General features: G+C 42.8%; 2 long non-coding RNA genes across 23 annotated transcripts in view; one reads left to right on the top strand and one right to left on the bottom strand.

The window, feature by feature from the left end:
• Positions 1-23,957, top strand: part of LOC111242830 (uncharacterized) — a 78,162-nt gene that overhangs the window by 22,654 nt on the left and 31,551 nt on the right. For 11 of the 21 annotated variants that reach the window (XR_015319592.1, XR_015319591.1, XR_015319590.1 and 8 more), the window contains 2 exons: positions 1,113-1,187; positions 1,944-2,109. This is a non-coding gene — a long non-coding RNA (uncharacterized LOC111242830). Of the gene's footprint in view, positions 1-1,112; positions 1,188-1,943; positions 2,110-2,401; positions 3,839-6,554; positions 6,833-6,861; positions 13,404-21,669; positions 22,355-23,957 lie in introns of those variants that run through there. The other 10 variants (XR_015319596.1, XR_015319598.1, XR_015319584.1 and 7 more) reach the window with 6 other exon arrangements.
• On the bottom strand, positions 3,447-22,484 carry LOC147758589 (uncharacterized). 2 transcript variants are annotated; one of them, XR_015319607.1, is made up of 3 exons: positions 22,346-22,484; positions 16,137-16,232; positions 3,447-3,566 (listed from the first exon to the last, which is right to left on the bottom strand). It is a non-coding gene; the product is annotated as an uncharacterized LOC147758589 (long non-coding RNA). The 2 variants fall into 2 exon arrangements; XR_015319606.1 differs by lacking the exon at positions 3,447-3,566 and adding an exon at positions 6,616-6,756.

Here is a 23,957-nt window from a genome sequence, read left to right as displayed (position 1 = left end):
GACACTGGCAATCAGTCGGCACAGAAAGGTGAAACACGATGTATTTATCGGGATCTTTTACAACCTTTGCTGACGACATTACTGGTAAAAATCTAACGGCTCTTGTGGTATACACTGCACAGTGTGCAGCCAGTGCACGTTACACAAGCGTGCATACCCCTGATTAAAGTCATATGAGACCATGTGTTTGCATGCATGGTAAGCCTCACTGACTATCTGAAATTTGCCGGTACACACAGTTACATGGATGTAAATGCACTTCGTATCTAATCATTCGGTCTTGTAGCGCGCACCTCTGCGACATTTTTGTCCCATAGGCCAAAATAGCTTTCTGGGACTCCAACAGATTAATTCTCGCAGTGCTCTAAGATACGGAACTTGAGTTTCAACTTGGCTATACAAGTGAAATAAGTTCAATTGGAAGCAGTCTTGTATAGATGATATCCCGGAATTTTGACAAATGGGTCGTGGCCTAAGTTCAAGACTGAGGTGGAAATGCTGTTAGGTAATACAGTTTCTTTTCGCTCAAGCATCCTAACCATGTGTACTAAACCCTGAAGTGAGCTACGAAAAAGACGGTTTATAGTGTAGTGCTATTGTGAATCATTACTACCCACTATTCAACCGTTATTCTAATTGAATCGCATTATTGAGTTCTTTAAGCACTGCGAAGGATCGACAGCTTTTTGAGCCGGAAAGAAGTAATCTCCAATCGGTGTCAAAGATACCAACTGTACTATCGTCTTTTGAATATACACGCAATTCTTAGAGCAAGAAGTGTCCCGGTTCACTGAGAATAACGATGTGTTCCTGCATATACAGGAACACAACTTGCAATGACTGCTTCGACGAGAAATTTCTTCGATCTGGCTTTGATCGGATCCAGTCCGCGATTACTGCCAACGAAATGGGGCGAGAACAGGAAATGAAGATATGGGGTGTCGTGGGGGGCGGCTAGTCGAGACGATGTGATGAAGCGAAAAACAAATAGAATGGCTTGGCCAGCTTTCTTAGGTCATGACAAATGTGAGGTCACCGATACGAACAGCCGAAAAGAAAAGCAACTCACTAAAGAAATTTCCTTTCTTGCTCTCTTCCATGATGCGCTTAAGAATGTGGATGGGGATGAAGGGACCGGGATATCTGAAGAACCGGTAACAATGGCAACGGTTATCGAAACTGCAACGGTGAGTTAAAAAACACGAATATCGAATAGGGAAGGCCGGAAGCACGAGAAAAACGCTTTTTACGACATGTATAAGCAAAGGAATACGTAAGAGTACCGATGCATTTGAAGCGATGGCCTAGGTGACAAGGACATAACATAGCTGCTGATCATACAGCACTTTACTACAAAACGTTTTTGCCGATAAAATCATACTATATCGTTTTGTTACTATATATAGTTATTTGTATGTTGGTGTCAGGTAGATTGCTTGGGGCAAAACATTGGATGTACGCAGAAATGAATTGGGTTTGGAGCAATTTTAAAAGGTTTCTATTGACGACAGTTCATAGACGAGTGGCTGTATCGATGTGGAGTGCTTATGAGATTGACTGATTGGTTTAGCTTATCACTAGGCTACCCAACTGATTCTGTGTTACCAATGGTCCTTCGACTGCCATGATCGTTCTCGTGATAACAACACCATGATTCGATAATGTGAGCGATGTAGCTGCAAAGGGTCTTACATCTATTCCGTTGCAAAATTTGCTCGAATGTTTTCTATGTTCTGGGGTGAGTTATGCACAGACCCAGCAGCTTGGTGCGTCGATAAGACTTTTGCTAATTATTTCAGCCTCAAGATCACTGACGACAATGTGTGTTGGGTGTCATTTCATTGCAAGTAACTTTTGCGTAAACCTATTTAGGCCGGGCAGGACAGACGTAAAATAAGTTGCGTCATCTTCCTCATTGTGGTACTTTTCTGCTTTTTTATTAGATTCGTTTGTAGATGCAGATAGCAGGACGGTTGCAGTATTGTCGGTAACGATACTTTGGTGAATGAATGGGTTGTGTTTTGGCTTGGCACGTGAATACCAGGACGGACAGCGCGCTCTAAGAAGGATGTGACGCACTAATAAAGACTGTAAATGTTTCAAGCATTACTTCGAATACTGCCTCTGAAAATTACTTCAGACGATTGTCTCCTACCAACACAAAATTAATTCTATGTCCGGCCTCGAACCAAAGTTTTATAGCCAACATCTTACCACTGCGTTATTACGGTAACATGCTGACCTGACTTCCCGACTACTCCATATTTCGGCGTTAAACGTTGTTGTTGAGAACGGACTTAAGTCCGTATCGTTCATTCGTGGTGAATTATATACGTTTAATGAACGCCAATTTGCAAGATTACTTCCAATAATCATCTGTTGTTTTTGTCTTTACCCCTAGGTAATGACGTTATTGACATAGTCTCGGAGATTAGAAAAGGCTGACGCTTAACAATGGCGATCTCGTCAGATTACGTCCCTGGTACACTTTGCTTAAAAGCGATATATATGACTCAAAACATTTTAAATACTTCATCTCAACAGCCGTCGCTCAGTCTCCGTAAACACAATTATTTGGCCCAGCAAAGTGGGCACTGACCGTTCTGCAGTTGTCCATGACCAGCCTGATCGCTCACCACAGTCGAGTAGGCACAGGCGGACGTGTGTAGGGAATGGATGAGTTCATGTGACGATAGTGTTGAGCGCTTGATGTAACTCAAAGCTTAAGAGTACATCGAATATCCAAATTACCTGGCTTTTTTCAGCTAAAAGCTATAGGGCAGAAAGGTTACGACCTAGAAGATGACCTGCTGCAAAATTCCTAACATCGACCTGGAACGATACTTTATCCTGACTACGCAGCGTCGTCGTTTAGTTGTCTGGCTCGCATTATCTTACGCAAGCCTCACACTCTGTAGTGAGGTAAGTTCAGGGCAAAGTCGAAGGACAGTACATAGAGGCCGCTTAACAACGAGGCAGAAAGCGCGCCGTACGGCTCGAAAGCTGGGAATCGTGAAAGACGTTAGGAAAAATGTTTTTCTACATTTTTCTATCATTTGTTTATCGATTGAATCTCTTAGGGGGTGTCGAAGAGTCAATTGAAGACTTATTAATTTTCAACAACGTATGGGTATATATCTAATATATGTAACAATATGTTCAGCTAGGTAGAAAAAATAATCGTTGTTGCCACAGTTTAATAAATCTATTTTGACATTATCAGGGCTATTCCGAAGTTTAATTCGAAAAGCTAATTAAGCCAATATTGAAAAATATTTGCAAGGGAAAATGCCGCCATTGAACATGTGATATATAAAGCCTTTCAATCTCGAATCCTTAAAACGTTTGCGCTTTTCCTTGTTTTTTTGGCATCGCTTTCATATTGGTTCTGATGAAGTATCCGTGAAGTAAACGGCATTCGAACACGTTTGCCGCTTTGTGTTAAGAACGAGAAAAATCCACCGTCATTCTTTTTGATTTCCTACCAGCTGTCATGTGTCGAGGCCTCTTCCCTGTTTTTCTATTGCTGCAATTTGGTCCTTTTGTGGAGTTCCTTCGCAGAACGCCTAAAAAAACAGTGGTAAGCCTTTGAGGTATAGAAAGGCAAGTATTCTTTAGGTTAGAGCTAGGTCAAAATTGGACACATGAGGTTCCTGGTTGCTATTCGAATTCCTAATGATCACTATATTGTAGTTTTAGCTAATTAAAGATTGAATTTACTTCAGAAATTTTGTCGGAATATATTACTTAGTTTTTTTTCCTATGTCGTCAAAAATACGTTTTCATATATTAAGTTTTGTTTATATCGGAATAAATTCAAGCATCAAAAATACGAAAATCGTTTATTTCCTCTATTATTATTACTGTTATTATGACTATTACTACCAAATAATATAAATACTTTTACTTAGCCCACGTATTTGTCAAAACGGAATAGACTGCTTGACACTCTATTATGATCCTTTTCGGTTCGTTCCATATGCGCGTGTCTGCGTAACGTAACGTTGTAAGGGTAAGAGAATGCCTTTGAAGTGGAAGTTTCGTGGAGCAGAAGCTTATCGCGCACGCACATTATTAACATAATGGGCTTTTAATAAATTGCATTTATTAGTGCAACGTGACCGAGCTATTTAGGTACAACACGCCGTTATCGTATATCTCAGGGAAAAGCTACTTTTCTTTAGTCATTAAATAATCTCTATCTATTTTGGTTTTCGTAGACGTATGTCGATAAAAAGAGGAAAATGGAAAGAACAATAATCACTCTAAGAGAATTACTGCCTCTTCCACCAAAATACTATAACCGAATATGTCGGAATATGCTGAAATATGTGGTTTAGTATAGGATAGGGAGCGCGGAGTACAATCGTTTTCTTTATAAGCTTCGTGAGGCTGGGATAAGCCCATTGATGCGGACCAAATGACTATTTCGATGATTTGTTGGTCTTGGGGACCTTTGTACGGTCTTGCGAAATGGGCAAACAACATCACAGACGAGTTGCGAGGACAATTGGACTACAACGAAAGCATGATGCTTTTGCGTGTATACGCCAGAGGGTATAAGGACTTCAGCTCGATTTGAGAAGGTCTTATTTTTTCTCGGGATTGGTGCTTGATATCGGCTATTGTTATGTGTAAGACTAGCATCATCCTAGGAAAATGACCACGATGCAACAAAATACAAAATCTGAATATATTTACTCCATTTAGCCTATACCTTGTATTCTAAGTTGAACTACTATCATGTTCTCTGTTGTTATGTCTACGTACATCATCAACAACGACACCGAACATGTATATCCTACCCTGAAACAGCCTTGTTAAAATCCTATCGAGCTACAGTAAGACAAGATAGCGCAAATATACTTGCAATAATGTAGCTGAATAGTTTTCTCACTGTAAGCCTTCGTAGGTAATGAGCAATTTGTTATTTTATCTTGATACGAGACAAGATAATGTCGTCTCCGATGATGGGCGAATAAAGGACCCCATTGATCCGTCCGTCTGCGAAACACCAGATCTGGTAGCGATCACCACCATAATGATGATCTTGAAAAGGAGTCCTTTGTCTGCTTCGTCTGATCTCTTTGCTGACTATCTGGACGTTTTTCGTTTTAACCTTCTGCTAATGTCAATGTGGAGATTAGAATGGCGTCATACACACGGCTAGACTGAGGAACTGATCAAGTCACCCAACGCTCTCCTAAGGCTATCTCTATGCATGCGCGGCAGTACGCAGATACAACCTCATAGATAGGAACGAACTAGCGTACGTGTCTATATAAACATTTCTATCTCGTATGTATATGATTCAAGTACCAGCACCCAGGGCGCGTCTAGGATCAAGAGTTTTTCGCCCTTTAGCGAGACAGCCAAAGGATCATCGGATCGCGTGAGTCGCTCGCTTTTCGGACTGATGGACGACAGGAAGGCCCAATTCACATCAAATTTCTCCTGAACTAAACCGGCTAAAGGAACCAGGATGGTGACCAGAGATGGCTGGGTCCAAGTTTTGCCCGTCATCTGTGTCTGAGAGTTCCATCCCCAATGATACCAGGAAGATACGTGCGATAAAGTTATCCTCTTTGTATGTTGACACACACGAACAGACCACTTTTCGTCCCCAAGCGGACTCGTGTTTACTTTTGAGTAGAAAACTTCTAAAAGGAAGAAAACGAAAAATCGCCCTAGTCTCTCTTCCCCATTCTTTCACCTAAAATGTGACCGACTGAACCATCAATAGATGAGGGCGTGTCTCTGCTATGTTCACGGTCTAGTTTGTAACGTAGTTTTGTACGTATGACAGGGATCGGGCTCTAGCATATATGTATGTCAATATCATAACGGTAACATGGTTGACTATGAGAACTCTGGCCTTATCTTGTCACGCGTATACATATGTATATATATGCTCTAGCATCCGTCAGGAGTAGGATTAAATGTAGGCTTCTACTAAAATTGGCATTACCGCGACTATCAAACGTTCCGGCTCATTCAGTTGAATCGGTGTCTAGCTGGATTGAGCCGTTATTCTACTAGGCTTCGGGTAGTCGTATAGAGAAACCTGAAATAGGAAGGACCCGGAGTTCCACATCGTGGGGATACTTGTTTAAAGAAAGCTCGAGTTCTTCTCCGAAGGATCATCGTTCCGTTTCAACAAAGCAGGGAGTGGTCCTAGTCTCGAGTATCAGCTGCTGCGAGATTAAGGTGTCAACGATAATCAACCAAAAAAGGGCGTCTCCTTATCCTTCCTACTGTGGTGCTCACACCATGTTGCACTCTGTCATTGGATGAACTTGACTGCGTGGCCGCACCTGACTCGTAGGTCTACGTTGCTGTACCAGTTGAATAAACATTACGCACAACTAACGTATTGATTCTCTCTCGTTTTCTTCATTCTTTTCTTTGCCCCAAACTGCTCTTTCTCGTACCCGCGGCATGAATTTCTTTTCGACTGACATTTGTCCTTTTCCTCTGTCCATGATTCTCCTATAGTTTTTTTTTTCTCTCTGAATACGTTTGCCTCTTTGCTCTGATTTTTCGCGTCTTTCTAGACATCGGTGCAACTCCGTGATTGCGAACAGGAGCCGATTACGATCATTCAAGTCAACGACCCTGTTCTTTGCCCGGGGTGAAGGCTCGACGCAACCCCACAGTATTTAAAGGCCTTTCATCACCTCATCCATGAGAGCGTTCCTTGTTTCTACAGTTAATCTTAACGCCGATGAAATCGATGTGGGAAAAGACGCCTGCCTCCTAGAAAGAAATCAGAAGTTTTTAATGAGTATTTTGGGGAAGTCTAAAACTCCATTGTTTTAGCGGCTGTCTCTCTTTCTCTAACGCTCTCTTATCTGCTTTTAGTGTGCGATCTAAGCGGTACGAAAATTTGAGATAGAGGTGTGAGGGCATTAGAGAGTAGCTGGTCAGCTACTTGGTCGGTGGCGAGAGGCGAGACTCGTTTGCGTTCGTGTAACTCGGCGGTAGCACTAAAAATAGCACCAATGGCCGTCGGGCCCGGCGTGGGCTGGCACGACTGAATCACGTTGCCCAGATCCTGATTTCCTAAGTAACATTCTGGGGCAGAAGAAATCGGCGACTGGATAATAAAGTGACAGAAGAAGGGACCGAGCGAGCGCGCGAGAGAGAGAGAGAGAGAGAGAGAGAAACAGGCAAGGACGAGGGAAAGAGGAGACCAAATAGAAAGAAGAACAAGCAATGAGGATAAAGAAAAATCAACGAACTCTGTATTTAAAAGCGAAACTGGAAAAAAAGTGGATCGAATTTGTCTAACAGCAGCAGGAACTACTATCAATCGAAAATAATAAACTTGATTAGGTAAGTTAGCTCAGAGGAGTTTCGCAGCACGTATCATACGTAAAAGCAAGGACCAATGGACAAGGAACAAAAAAAGTTTTTCACCTTTACAATAGTAACGTCAACTCAGAAAGTTTTATAAGAAAAAGCGCGTTTGCCATCAGATGTACGTCATTGATTTGCGAACGAGTAATGAATACTAAAAACTCGCTAAGGACAGGAGGTGATGTCAAGAGCGCATACCTTTAAAGATATATGCTTAGCAATACGTTTATAAAAAGAAAACGTTTCCTGATGTGTTTTTTGTGCAAACATAGAGCTTTAATAGGTACATATTTATATGTTGAAGAGGCCCTTTTATGCGGCGTTCATATGGATCGCCAGGGCAGAATAGGCGTTCATCGTACGTACCAATTGGGTGCCAAATATGTGAGTGAAAGAATGGCGTCGAATCCTCTTTCAATCAACACTTGACTACTCATTGCCTTTTAAGGATCAGAATGAGCTTTCAGCATAATTTTTCTAAATCAAAAACATTTTTCGATTATGACGTTTATCTTCTGACCAGTTCATTTCACAGCAGTTCTCAAAGGCACGCTGTTATCGCCTCGTATTGTCATATTGCCGTCTGAAGGTACCGCGGCTGGTCACCGTATAGCTTATGAAACCAAGTCATCGCAGCGCTGACAATTTGTCACCTCGTTTGTACATCACCGATAACTAAGGCCAGCGGCCACAGTCACTAGCTGGATCTCGGCAGAAATGGTACTTGAAGCTGAGGCCCCCTCATTGTTACCGCTTCCTTCCTTCGCGCGGTTCATTGGCTTGCCATAAGATACGATGGTTAGAAGCCTCCGTTTGGGGATACGTCTAGGTAGCCAACAGCGACCGGCAGCACGAGCAGCAGTAACTTGTCTGATATAGTTGCTTTCTTTCTCTGAGCTTTTCGCTAACTGCTTTGGGAGACATCAGTCTTTCAGGATACACCCGATGAGGCTTTAAGACAGAAATGCAAACAGATAGGCCAGGAGCAAGCAGGTACGCAGGGTTGCTACGGCGTCAGGATGTCGTATCGTTCCCAGCAATTCCACTACGGTCGCTCTCGCTGGTAGATAGCCTCCATTCAGGCTAAACTCAAACTGTGTCTAGTGTGACCGAACAATGTAAACGGTAAAAGTAGTGGTGTTAAAACGGCGCCGTGATCTTTCATTGCACGAACGAAGATCTGTTGTTAGCGTTCCGGTAATTATCGGCAAGGAACGTCGGGGTTCGGCAACCTGTAAAACATGTCTCATAGTCAACTAATCGGTATGCTACAATGTTTCGAGGACACGAAATTCCCATCTAAGGCATAGTGTGTGCACGCAGAATTTGCTCGCGTTCGTTCGGTCGGTTGCCCCTAGTTTACACTGGACTGGATCGAGTTACGTCGCCCACAGCGGAAAATAGCTAGGTTCTATATCGTTAAATCAGGGAAAAAAGGATCTGCTTCTAGCTCGAGAAAAACCACACCCTATTTTGTATTTCTGCATGTTCTCGAATCCCCAAGCCATAGCCTGGCGAACAGTTGTCTTTGCTGGCTATAGCAGGACGCGGAAAAGCGACGATACAGTTTAGTTGCTTCGGTCTTACTTTTTAACGTACTGTAACGAGGCCGGTGAAGGCATTGAGACGAAAAACTCTCAAAGAAATGCAGCAGCCAGCAAATGAGGACTCTTCCATTTTGGCCTGCCCCAGCAGTCCTGCGACCACCGATCTCGTCCGAACTTGGCTATCCTTATAAACGTTTTCATTGCTTCTAATCGGCTAATGACCTTCTTTCCAAGCGTTTCCTACGTTCCTTTCGCTCCCCATCCCGCAATCGCCTTGTGCCCATTTGCCACTATTTCTCCGTCTGCCGCTGAAGCACCGCCACTGCCTTCAATTGGTTTCTACATACAGTTGACTATCGACGAAGACTGCGGCTACGGGGACGACGGGTGGGCAGTGAGCCTTGAAGGCCCATGGGACCCTTCAGGTTGTAACAATGGTTTTTGATGCGCAGCGGATTGCTGTCGAATGCTACTTTTGATGATTGTAGTGGTACTGGTGGCGATGCTGTCGCAGCAAATCAAATGAATGGATCGGACGGCCAGGTACCTAAGCAGGACTATGCTTTAGGTACAGACAACACAGCCGAACACTCGCTGGATGATGACGACCACATAGATTTTTACCTCTGCTACTGCTACCAAGTCCGGCTACGAAATTCTGAAGTTAACAAGAACCGGCCGCCTTTGCTTTTTTGCGACCTTTCAATACTATACGAATGCATAGATATGTACACTGGTGTGCAACAGCGCTCAAAGGTTGTTTGCTTCTCTCCCTCTCTCTCTTTCTCTCTGGCTGTTTCTGATGCGTATACATGCCTTCTCCCTATATCTTCTATAAATTCTCAATTAGCCACAGAATAGATAAGAAAGTTAGTCACCCAGAAGGTTCAGCCAGTAAGCAATTGGGTAGCCATGTCATGTTCTGTCGGTCATGGCTGCTAATTGCAGGCCCCATGTCTGTACATATTCGAGAGAAACCAATCTAGTCGAGGATCATTAAATGAAGACCGACGTAGCTCCATGCCGTCAAGTGGACGTCACCAGCAGATTGCACCGGTTAGCATAGTCATAGCTAGTCATCAGCTCACGCCTGCGTTGTCATCTACCGAGGAATCAACGCCAGAACAGGGAGAAGCGAATATGAGCGGTCTTAATGCGGAAAAAAGCTAGTTTGGAAGAGAATCTGAAGGGCAAAGAGAGCTTGTGCAAACTCGTCCGACAGAATGGAGACAGATCTATGGAGCCTTCTAAATAAGTCTGACATTTCCAAAAAGGAGCCAGTTACTAACTCTAAGGACATGATCTTAACAACCGAATACGAACAAACAAACTTGGTAGCATTTCGACTATGACCTTGGCTGTGTGTGTATCTCTAAGAATGATTTATAATGTAAGAAAGTCTGGAGTATTATAAACATACTATAGAGTCAAGAGGGCTATAAAGGAAAGTAGCGTTTGGTTATTAATTTTAAGGCCAACCAAATGCTGAAATGCAGTACGTCAGCACTATGTGATATGACAAGAGCTGAAGATTCAACTTTCAAGAACCCGCATTTGTTAGATATTCTCATGGAATTTTAATGCCTTTTAAAGCGATAAGCAAGCAGCAGCAAACTGGAAAAAAGGTTTTATATCATGGCTCCTTACTTTTTTAAATGAGCATCACTGTTTTTTTTGAAAAAGCGCATATTTTTAGCTTCCGGGTATCGTTGACGGCCGTATTGTCACTCGTAAACTCTGTTTTAAGGGAGCGCCCGGCTTCAGTCGATACCCTCGTTTTTCTAAAGTATATTCTATTAAAAATGGTCTAAAATGTTAAAATGGTGTTAAAAGGCTAAAATGGTAAACGCGACAAACGGTAACGTATCCCTTTATATATATATACGCCTGGATCGATTTCAAGACACGCGCACTTCGCTACCCTACGATACAACTATTTTCCACCTTTATCTATTTGCGATAAGGTATAATATGGACGTGTGAGATGGCTTGCGCATCCACTTGGTTTCGCTGAAGGAAAGAATTTCAGAAAGAGGGAATATAACTCACTTCATGCCCTGCTTATTTTGTACGACCGTTTTTAGTCTATGCTTGGTGGAAAATATACATACAGTTAAGTACTGCTATTTCTGGCCCATAAAGCAAATAATGTCATGAAAAGGAGATTTGCGAGACGCGCCCATTGGTTTCAATGATTCAGCGTGTGGCCAGTCATTTAAACAAAGAGCGTTGCTTAACCGTTGTCGTCTGACTTGTCGGGCGCGGTCGCTCGCTTTATACGTTACGTCCAACAGCGGACAAAAATGTAGCCACCTCCTTCTGGCGCCGGGGGGCGACGCACACGTCTCCGTTGCCGTAGGCTTGCTTAGAGGATTAATAGAGCCAATCTTGTCATCTCGAACCCCCTCCGTCTATGTCTTTCACCGTCTCTAAGCAAACAAAACACTGAGTAGTTTCCTGCAGAATAAATAGGCTTCCAGTAACAACAGCGACCGGCTATGGCAATCTCCTGTAATACATTGGGATTCCTCGCTAATTCACAACTGGCAGAACGAAGCCGCTGACGATGCGAAGCTAGAAAGCGAACTTGGTAATCGTTCAGATAGATGAAGCATCGAAGTCATAAAGCCATGTCGCACACCCTCGAATTACCGCGACAGGTTCACTGAGAACGAAAGCCGCCGGTCGCCTTGTCTCCCATGCGTCCGCTCGTCTCCCAACAATAGCAATCATAGTAAACTCAGCAAGAGACAGCCGAAACATTACTAAACCAGCATTCACCACTTCTTGTACTGCTGATGCGGTTGCTGTCGTTTATATTGCTGTTGCTGCTGAGGTTGCTTCTGAAGACGACTCTCTAAAATGACGCCAGCTCTGGCCCAAGATCAGCCCCACCCAACAAGGTTCCTCGCGAAGCTTAGGTTAGTTTAGGGTGGCAATGATAACATACTAGTGAGCTAGTAAGACGCTAGCCTGAGCTGCGGCAGAGCAATTCAGAAGGATTCTTGCGTTGATCCGGTTTCATAGAATATCGTCGTCGTTGCCGCCACTACTGCTGAAGCCAGATCGTGCGCAGCAGAGTGGGACACATGGGGACGGCAGCAGCTAGCAATAACGTACGAGCATATACCCAGGCGCGTATCTGGCTGATACAGCCTATACATATGGACGCCGTCACTCAAAAAAAACCAGTAATACAGCGACTGCAGCCCACAGGTGTATTTCAGGTTCTCGGACTAACCAGACAGATTACCGACCGAGATAGACTTAAGAGTTGAGAGGTCTATGTAGAACAGACCGCAAGCGCTGTATCCATCATTGCTTGCGCTGCCGCTTCGGTCGAAGTCGACGAGCAGACAATGAATGGTGGTAGCAGCGCTGATCGCAGAAGATGCCGTCTTCCTATTTGCGACTATTCCATTTCAAAATCGGTACATGATTTTTGGATTCTTCAAGGCTCTTTCTACCGTTATTTTCTTTAGCTTAGAAGTTTCGAGCAGCGGGTAATGCTGATACGTTCCAGACACCGAATCCACCTTGATAGCGTCACTGTTTCTGTGTCTCCCTCAGGCATTCATTCGGAGCAGCGGGGGAAACAGCTCTAACAGCGAGATACTTTCGGCTATCTACCCAAAGCCTATATCCTCTCTATAGCGCCCTTACCATCACTTTCCTAGCTACCTTCATTCAAACCCGGTTGCGACGTTTTTTTGTCGTTTTCATTTCAACAGGCGTTCGAGACTCATTAATTTCCAGTCTTGTTCCAGCGGTAGCAGTACCAGTCGAGTACATGCTCCGCTCCCCTGATTTATATTATATAGCATGTAAGTTGCGCTTCCCACATGCCTCTTCTCTCTTCTCCACACTCCCTCTCCAAGCGTACTAATGTTTTCTATTGCGCAGGTTTGTCACTGCGTGTCGAAAGAATCTCTTCTAGCGCCAGTGCCCCATAACTAAGCTGGTCACATCCATGCGGAAGATCTATATAGTCAGACAGAGCTAAAAGAAGATTACCTGAGACTCCTATTGCCGTTGCCGCTAACAACAACGTAACGAAAAACAAGCACGGTCTCAGGAGCTCACGACATACGTACACGCTTAAGAAGCTGTAAGGATGGACTACAAGATGGAATTCGTTGCCGCCAACTTATACTAGAATATATATATATATATATATATATATATAGAGAGAGAGAGAGAGAGAGAGAGAGAAATAAATAGCTGTTTGATACGTATACGTATTATATATGGTGTATCGGTCGTTGTCACATTTGATGTTTTTTGGTAAAAATCCACAAGAAGATGAGGTGGAGCTGACTTAATCGAGATCGACGCTATATAGACGCCATCGATGTCAGTCCTAGTGGCACCGCCACTGGGTAACGATTGTCTGGGAATCTTATCTCGACCCACATATGCTGCCGATCTCTTTGTCTCGGCAACAGCTATCAGCAGTTCAGTTTGATAGACAAAATTGTTAACAGGCGTTTAAGATGTTGTCACCAGAAGTTGATGAGAGACAAATGACCGCGCATCAGACATCTATCTGATTATATCTCTCTGATAGTAGTACTAGATGTAGCCTTATAGTTGTAGCAGCGACGGCTTTACTTGTCTGTGCAATGGAATCTATGCTCCGTGCCGTGTTTTTGCTATAGCATAAGGGTCTTTCGGTATTAGGGAATAACAGTCCACAGGTAAATATCGATACATGTTTCAATGACATCACTTGCTCTGGTTAGAATGGTATCTACTCAACTAGCGGCATGTCGATTGTGGCGAAAGGCATCAATGCTAGATCCGAACTACCAGGTTGCTGTTTCGGGCACTCACCAGACTAAAAAGGCTTCCCCTCAATGCCGACTGGCATTTGAAAATCTTGCCTTGTCATTCTTAATGGTAGTAGACAGCTCGGGTTGGGCTTAACTTTGCTAGCAAGTTCCCGTTTTTTCGCGTTTGACCAAGATTCTTTTGCTTTTCTGTTCCTATCTGTCTCTAGCGAGTTTAACTGGATTTCGCCATGCATGCGCCTCTGGTCTTTTTTTCTCTTGAGAAAAACTTGTAGTATCGCAATATGGAGATGACATTACATTTCGTCAATAAAGATAAATGAAAGACTGGTTCTTTCTTTTTTTGTCAATGAACGAGATTCGACAGAAGAGTGATTACCCATCACCACGCGCGGTTCCTCAGTATAGGTCGATTTTTTATTAGAGCATCCGCCTAAGGCCATATTTTTTTCATCCACCGATTCACTCGCCTATTGACCCACTTGATCTGTTTGGGCCACATGCCGAAGCAATGTTGTGGGAGCGGAAAAACTCTCATATTATTGGATGTGGGGGGGGGGGGGCAGCACTTACCGCCCAATCACGATTATAATCGTTTGTCATACTCGCGGCTGAGTTTACGATCCATGTATAGGTATCATCACGTAACTTCATGCAATTAACACAGAGCAATAATTTAACAAAATTAAATAAAATATTACTTCTTATATGTTATTCGGTATACCGCTGTCACTGAACCGTAATGCTTATGTTGTTCTTAAGATAAGCCTGATTAGCCGATAAGTAAATCAATGTTCGTACATTCGAAACTATCTTTTGCACAGCAAACTTTTTTCCTACATAGAGTAGACCTTTTACTGACGTCAGCAAGGGTATCAGTACTAAGGCCACCGGCTGGCTAGGTCCTTCACTTCGGTGATGTCTTTAATAGTTCTCTTAACGGATACAAGCTGCGTAGGAAAAGGTTTCCGTATCCTAGTTATTCCGATTAATACATCGGTTTATGTGGCCAGCTTGGCTGCTGCTGTAGGCTGTTCGAGCCTTAATGAACAAAGAAATTTAATAAAATAAGTTCACGTTAAAAATAAAATAAATAGTAAAATAAAGTAAAATAGTAAAATGGGATCGTTTTCCAAGTCATTGGTATTTTACCGCAGAATAGGCACCGCAGAATGTTAACTACTTAGGCATTTTTAGATCTTCTCACAGTCAGCGATACAGGCTCGCGTTCGGGCGGGCGTTTAAATGCGGCGTTTTTCGTTACGAAAGAGTTTTTTAAACTAATGGAATTGAGTAAAACGAAATTTTCGCCAACAAAAACGTCTGCATTCGTCAAAAGCAGAATGAGACGTGGGTGTGCTTATCACAAAAACGTAATAAACTCTAACGCGCTAATCTAGGGTTTTCTTTGGAGTTTTCCTACTCATGGGAATGGCTTGTATAAACGTGGGAGCGACCGACCGACCGACCGACCGACCGGCCGACGCTAATGGGAAACACGTGCGCTATTGTAATGTTTTATATTTGCATAGATTGAAACTAGACTATTTTTAATCGGCTGTTACGGGTTACAAATGACGAGACCTAGGAAATTCTGTTAAGTTAGATAGTTTACCTGCAGGATGGAATATTTTACATTTTATCAAGCTGTAACAGTAGGTGCTATTAAACAAAATGGAAATCACACGTGCGTTACACCTCGCCGTGTTATGTTCCCATGCCGATTGCTCAGTAGATTTTTCTTCTAGGGTTTCTATTTTTTCCGTAGGGTTCTATTTAAACAAGAGGCAAATCCAACAATTTTTTCTCCTGCACATGGGCACACAGCCACTAAATGATGCGCGTGCATAGGACAACATCGGCGTTCGCCGTTAACTGATTGAGCGCGCGGGCGGAAAATGAACGTTTATTTACCTAGTTTGTGTATGTTTGTAAATGAAAACGTTGTCAAAATGGACATAGAAAAGGTTCATGCGAATCATGTTATTCTATCATGCTCTGTCCAAGCATAGCACTTATTTATCGCAAATGATGGAAAAAGCTGCACGATTTTCTAGGAGAACGCTTCCATCCGATCCTTGATACGTATTTTCAAAGTAGTAACCATGAGTAAGCTCTTTCAAGCAGACGCCTCGAACTTCGTTGCTCTCCTGATAACCATGAACAAGCTTCGCCTATAACAAAAGTATAAAACCGGAATAAAAATTACCTACTTCTAACCTAGCTCATTTCACGTGATCGTTATCGTGGTGATCTCCGTTATCGTCCTAGTCGGCATCAGCAGTGACGCCAGTAACAGCAGCATCGCCACGCAAGAAGCATACGATTGATGCGAGGCACGCTGACGTTGCGTCTGCGGTGAGAAGGTGCTGAAACGGCTTGTTGAATGAAAAATATCGTACTACGTTTATATGTGTCTGTGCGTTATGTATACGCTTACCCCCTTCGCTGGGCTTCTGTTTGAATCCCGATTACCCGCATCGCGCGCTATTGCGTTGCATAAACAACATGCCGTTACGGCTACGTTGATCTCAGCCTGCAATCGATTACCAGTGTTTGTTTAATATATGTCATCTTTGAAATTCAACTGGGGTTCACCAGACAGATACGCAAGTTGAAGGGGTTAGACGAAAACATTTATCGACAGGCACGATCGAAATCTATCATATATGCTACTAATCTGCTTCGACCGTTTCTGATCGCTAATGAAATCGATATGCCGATAATGCCAAGACAGAACGTAATAGCGGCAGTAGCGGTTACATGAGTACTGATGATACTGAGCACACAGCTCCCTATAGCTACCGCGCAAGGTCAGGCGGGGCTTTCTGCGGCTAGAAACGGTAGACGAATGCGGGATTTTGCTGATTTATAGGATCCAACTAGATTTAGCTGTATCGTAAAGGAAGACCCGGTTCTGTATGGCATAAAAAAAAACTGCGGCCAGAAAACATTGCTTCCTAAATCTACTCGTTAATGAAAGCATGTGTACATGTGAAACCTTTACTTCAAAAATGATCAGGAAGGAAAGAAAGACAACAAAGGGAAGACGAAAGACTCGACGCAGTCATGAGGGGGTACCATGATAATCAACCAGGGGAGTGTAAGATCGTTGAAAAATCCGTTGTGCGTGTTTCGACATCGCATCGTTTATTATTGGACAGCAGTTGTCGGTTACCAGTTATTGCGTAATATGCAAAAGGAAACGACATATCAAAAAAACAGTATGGTAGTAAGAGAAGTCATTTGATGTTTTCAGAGTGCTTGCTTTAACTAGGGACGACTGGAAACCGCTAGGTGGCGAACAAAGAAATTAACTAATCTAGCAATTTTGAGGCTATGGTTGGGCAAGCAATGTAGTTATTAGGTAACGTATCCAAATCTATAGCATAACGTATTTGCATCGCTAATCTAACTACAGCATAAATTTGTAATAATTTCTACCTATCCTCAAATGCATGTTATCGAAAAGAAAAAAAAACGCGCTTGGAAACAAGCGGAGAAGCATGATTTAAATTAAATCTCTAAGAGGGAAAGAGTTATCCGCATCAGAAAGCGTTTCCAAGCAAGAATTGTTCACATTTGGTGCAGGGGGAGACGATCCTTGTTACCTTTAACGGTGTTCCGGTGATCTATCCGTATATGTTATTTACCTAAAATCAAACGCCGTCAACCTGAGTGTCCCAGACAGTCTTTATTGATTATGATGTTGTGTCGATATCGATAGATTAGTGGAGCATCGTCGGATCGTTTGCCACCTTCAGGCATCAGATGAGAGAATAAATGAAAGTTTGAAACATTGGTTATCGACAGTCTTCAAAACCGTCCCAGTTAAGGTAGAATGCCCTTGCAGCGTTATAGCTATGGAGCCTACCTCGTGAGTTAATATATAAACTACTACCAAGATTCGGAAGCTCGTTGATTGGTTATACGGTGCTGCTTCCAGCTGCTAGCCCTTTTCTATTTGGTCTTCATTATTTGTACAGTTACTCTTTATTTGGCCCTATTTTGGCACATATACATTAGCGCATCTGTTAGAATCGAATGTGCCCATATTGGAGAATGAAAAAACCTATAACGTCGTGTGTATGCGCGTGTGTGTAACTGCATAGTATGAAACGTCCTGGCGTGACAACAACCTGGATTGATAGCAGCTACGGGTGACTAAGCAGGTTTGTTAGGTCTAGCGGCGCGGCAAAGCAGATTGCGGTGCAACGTGACCGGTACAGCTGGCCCTGTATGAACCCCTTTGTGTTGGCACGGTCTGAGAGATAATGCACGCTTGCATCGTAATTATAGCACTCTATCCTTGTCTATCTGTGTCTCACTGCTATCACCAATGACGTTACGTATTAATAGATAGTATATTACGTGATAGACGTGAAATGGTACCGTTACATTCTATTCGCTCAGCATCATATAGTTTATATAGCTTAGATGACAACTATATTCATACGAGCTTTTTAATTTGTGGTTTTTCGTTAATCATTTTGCTAGCAATTTCACGCCTGCGCACTAATTTATACTAAAAATAAAATAATATCGTATAAAATTATTTCGGTTATAATTAAAAGTTCGCTGAAGTGACAAGCAGCCTGTAGATACACACGCATTTGTAATAAGTAGATATCACGAAGGTCTCTATGTTAGCGTTTTATCGCAGAGATTATACTCTGCGTGTCAGCCATGTCATCGATTTTTAACTTGTTGCTCGTCGGAAATAAACCGCAAACGGTACTTGGAACAAAAATCTTTTCTAATAGACGATCTATATCTACACACATATCTTCTCATGCTACATTCGAGTCATGTGGGTGTCGTTTCGGCCGTGGGTCAGTCGATTGCCCAGTTCGAACTGTCCCAGCTTAGCTAGGCATGGCTTTCCTCTTAGTGAACTAGAACTATTTCCTAGTAATTCAGAGCGCTTGATGTAAATCGACACATATGTTGTGTAGATTCTGCACATAGTAGACGGCAGGTGTAAAGCCTAGCAAAAAAACAGTTGCTCCCCTTCTTTTTCCATCTGCGTAGTATGTGGTGTTTTTAGATAGTGGCCCTGCTGGTTTACGGTTGTTGGCAGGACCGCTTTCGTGTTCGCCTAGCCCCACATCGGCGATCTACTATTTGCATCAGATGAACGGTCTATCCCACCTTACCATTATAGCCAGCAACGGTGTCATCGCCGGATCTGGCAGCCAACTTTCCTACTCGAAATATTGTCTCATACCGTTTGCCTACTTCCCCGTACTGGTTTACTGGATTCAATTTTCACTTGCATTAACCCATCTCTTTCCGTATATGTATGTCTGCCTGTATACGTGTTAGTGTGTATACATTACCGCTCCTGTTGAGCATTTGTTTAACGAACGCGCTCCCGTTACACCCACATCGGTACTTGCTAGTCTACCTCTACACAAAACGGTAACACTGACTCTAAAGCAGGCTGTGAATGATGTATTACGTAATAATTGTTTCCGTCGTCAGAAAAATAGGAAAAAAAGTGAGCTCGGGAGATCTAAAAGGGGCAAGTCTAACAGTTGCAGTGGTAGTAGTAGTCGACACGAGCAATAAGTCAGTTTAGCTGAAATCGGCTCAATTACAGATACAGCCGAAGTCCGTGTACTAGTAATGGCGGACGATTGACCCCATGCACTCAAATTTCGAGGCAACATCATCAGATACTGCCGTGCTAAGCTTATTAACGAAGCGGGTGAACAGACGCTAAAAACACAAGTAGCAGTAATAATAATGGCAAACAAAAAACAGTCACCGCACAATAAGAAATTGCTTGAGAACTGCGAATCGATTATTGTTATGGGACGGCTACCGTATTCATGGAAAGCTTCTGCCCGACGGCTGTGGGTGTCTGCTTGTTAGACATGAAATGAGACAAAGGGCACATTATTTGTAAATGCGCACCCATCGAGAAGCACATTTGTGCTATAAGCCTGGCTTCGCCTCCATCAATGAGCTGTTTAGTTGTCTGCTCTTGTGGACCGTATGCCGGCTACTGGTTATAAACCTCTATTACACATGTCCTCATAGCCTGCTCCTATCAGGCCCGCTGCTGTGCGTGAGCATGTATCTTTATAAGTGTGTATCTATCTGTTTGTTTATTTTTCAATGGCGGTTCATTGTTGTCAGTGGCATCGATGTCGCTTGTTGTTTTCATGCTTGTCTGCTAGATTCCCGGTGGGTAGGCACGTAATAGCTTCTGTTCACTTCCGAACCCGATCAGGGCCGTTTGATCGTTGGCCTGGCGTTTAACTACGCCACACAGTAGAAAGAATAAGAAAAACAAGCAACGGGAGAGTACATAAAAAAGCACTAAGTGGCATGTTCAGCGATATCACCGAACTACTGCTACTGTTATAGCTAGAACGGCAAGTGATGCAGCATCCCGTACTCCTGACTAACCACCGACCACGACCAAAACATATTTATTGCCGATACGGATTGCTCGCTTTTGGCGCTCCGCCGGGAGACACCAGATACGTAGGCGTCTTACTTCACGCTAATATTTCATGCAGCGACCATTATTACTTTTTCAAAATTGCTTCTTCATCTTCACATATATACACTGGGTGGCACGTCTAAATTGACAACTGTTTCTACACTTTACTTTTAAACAAAAACATATACTTCAGCGACATAATTTGTATGTGATCACTTCTGATGGCCATATTCGTTCAATATAACCACCATTTATCGTCATCATAACTTTATGTCGAGTTTTAAACTACTCACTTGGCAGTTTCTTTTTTTATTACGCAGTTAATTTAATTTCGTATGGAATCCGCAAATAGTAACCGTGTGATACGATATCGGTAAGTATAACCTCGCTGAAGCTTTGCTTGCATACGCGACCTACAAATAGTTCTAGCAAAATTAAATTTTCGGCCGATAGCAAGTCAAAAGACGAAAAAAAGCGCAAAGGTTCAGTTAGCTGACAAGTTCAGAAGGTCTCAAAAATCTATAGGATTGTGTTACTTGGACGGCCTAATTGACGATAGATATCCCCATCCTTGCAACGGCTATAAATTTCTGCGTCAAAACTTATAATGCGTGAACAAGTGCTTATAAAGTCACTTTGTTAAATACTCGAGCCCCTTAATTCTAAGCCATATTAAGGATCCTCGGGTTTGTCTCATGGGTGTCATCGCATGATTTTTCAAAAGCGGCACGAAAACTGACCATATAACGCAGACCATCGATTTGAGTTAAAAAGTTCTAAATTTTTATGAGAGTTGGCCTAGCTTGATTATGTTGAGTAATAGTTGATTGTTACTCAAGTTCTGAGACAGACACCCTACTGTTCGCTATTTCGAGCTTGTATTATACACTATATTAACAATGAAACGGTTGCCAGCCGCCATATTTGCTTTATTTCTGTACCAGATCCTTGATCCGCAACGAGCTTTGTTAATTGTAACTGTTTGGCGGACTTTATAATAGCTGTCAGGCCGCGAGTTGGATGAGTTTCATTTTTGAAATGCGGAACTGCCGTTTATTGATTCTTACTTGTAGTAAGTACTTGGGCGCGAGGAACTCGCGTTGGGACCCTCTGGCCGAGCTCATATTTTGCTCATAGGTTTTTTGCATCGTATCTATATGTCTGTTTGTCTCTGTGTGTAAACTGCGGCCGCCCTCTTACGCTTTTACGTATTCGAATATATATATATATATATATATATATATATGCATACGCCTGAACTGAAGCAAACGTCCTTCTTGATGGTTGCAAATCCCTTCCTACTACAATGCGTTTTCTAAATTCCGTCCTATTCGTCTTTCGTCAGTCCGTCGTTGACAGTGACAATTGTAATGTCATTTGTGGCGTCTCTGGCCGTCGTACGTTCTATAAAGCTTAAACTCTGCAACCTCACAGAAGGGACCGGCTTTTTCTTTTGCTGGTGTTCTACCTTTAAGTGGCGCGCGCTCCCATGTCGTTTCCTTACCTCGTGTGTACTTAGGTAAGTCACAAGACGGAAAAGATAAAAACAACAACACGATCAAGGAACAACGAAAAGAGCTCAGAGGTAACGAACGAGTCATGCCACGAAATAACTGCCAGAGCAACGTGATCACTTCGGCAAGAGTGATAGAAATGTGTCAACGATCTGTTTTTGTCGTCGCCGCCGCCGCCGCCGCCGCGGCGGCTACCACTTACTGCGCCGCTTTCGAATGTTGCCCGGCCCAAACATCGCTGTCCGCTGTCAAATGTTGTGGTTACGTTGACGACAGGGTCGGTCGAGAAAGATTTACATTGATCCTCGTAGTTCTCACTCTGGCTTCCACTCCCGTAATCATTGCCTTCTCGATCCATCCCTTTATACGAAAAAAAAAAAATCGATGCACACTTTGTCGGCATGACGTTGAGCGACGGGCACGGTGCGCATAGGTTTACAACGGCTGCAGCAGAGACATCAGTGGTGACATTACCGCTATCACCCGCAGAGCGTGGAATGTCGATCTTCTTCCCTGATCGATATCGTTGGGTAGCCTTTGTCGCCCTTGCAGTTGTTGATCGTTTTTGTCACCGGGGCGGAGATGAAGACGGCTGGCACAAAGACGAACAGAACGATAACACCGAGCGCGACAACGCCAACCAGCCATCCTCGATCAACTGCCGTGCTAGCCTATACTAACCTTGCGAATGTCGCCGGACGTGTCTGTTTGCGAAGGGGCGTCGGTCAGAAGCCACACTATTCACGATTGCGTAATAGAGCCAATGAAACGCGGAAACAAAGCCAGACGTCCTTAACTTTGTTCGGCGCTCCTCTAGCGGCGGTCGGGAAATACTGAAATCCGCAGTAGCCTACTTAAGCGCAACTTTCTCGAACCGCTGACTACGAGCACTAGAAGTAGTGAGTGATAGAGGAAAAGCGAGACGCATTTAAGGGGTCGCTTCAGTCGAGACGATAACCATCAGCCCTCGTTGGCTACTCATAGCATAGGCACTCACAGAAACGCCCACTCACAATCAAAGAAACATTCGATTTCAGGCGCGGGAAGCCTACAAACACGCAAGGATACGTAGCATAAGGCAAAAGTACATTATTAGGTAATTATAAATATAAAAAAGCGCAAACAACGACAGTTAGAATGCGTCTGTTATTTAACATTGATGGACATGTTCAATATACTGACTGATATTCGTCGCGTGACGAGAATTTTGAGAGATGTAAACTGATTCAGTAGAGCTGACTTTTTTTGTGATTAGTGATTTGTGTGACGGTGATTTGTGTTGAGATACTTCACGGGTAGATTAAGTCTTAATGCAGATCGTGACCTGTAAGTAGATAAGCCAACAACGTAGAAATTACTATCTGCATATAGAGAGCAATCGCTGCTCCACTTTAATGGATATTCGTTTAAAAATGTAATAAAGGGCAAAGTGATTATATACTTACAGAAACAGATAGCAAACGACAAAGTTTCTTGAGTCGCGGCCGTAATCAATCGATAAAGTAAAGATATACATTAAAAATTCATGTGAAGAAATAAATATTAACGAAGAACTGTACCGTAATGTGTGGACAAGTATTGCAAGCTTAGAAAAAAAATGTAAAAATGGCCACGTTGAGCGTTTACGTAACTTCGTACTCACTGCTGTAACGCCGTCATTATCGATTAATAAACACATTCAATTATTTCAATCGTTGTCTGCGCTTCTTATCTTCTTTCCATGCAAACGACGATTTCCACACTTATTCTCACATCCACTTTAACTTACTAAGCTTACTTCTTTCAAAGGTTTAAGCTTAGTTGCACTTCTACTTCTTGCTCCGTAGGCACTATATGCAGCAAGAACAAGATGGGATATGATCTATTTATGTGAAGACAGAAATTTAAGCCAAATTATCAGAGGAAAGAATACTATAATTAACATTTTATAGCAACGGATCAGTATGTTTTATTTATTTTTTGTTAAAGCTCTATTGCTTCTTTCTGCTTTGAACGAGCTCTATAGAAGAAAGCTACTCTAAATAGTTTTTTATTGTAGCCCCATTTCGTGAGATTGTACAGATGCATATTCATTGATAAGCAGCAACTACGACACTTTGTCACCGATTAACGTTTGACGACTTAAATTCGTCCGAGTCTTCAAAAAAAAACCCCTATCCAGGAGGCATAACTCTGAGCCAACGATAGAACGGCTATATGCCATATTTTCGCTGAAACACTAAATCGGATGTCGTCAATGCCACTTCACGTTCAGCTTACTTCCATAACATTTGTGTGAAAAAAAAACAAATTT

Source organism: Varroa destructor, unplaced genomic scaffold (assembly GCF_002443255.2).
Source record: "Varroa destructor unplaced genomic scaffold, Vdes_3.0 BEIS01000001.1, whole genome shotgun sequence".
NCBI classification, from domain to species: domain Eukaryota; kingdom Metazoa; phylum Arthropoda; class Arachnida; order Mesostigmata; family Varroidae; genus Varroa; species Varroa destructor.
This window is presented reverse-complemented; position numbering and strand designations above follow the sequence as displayed.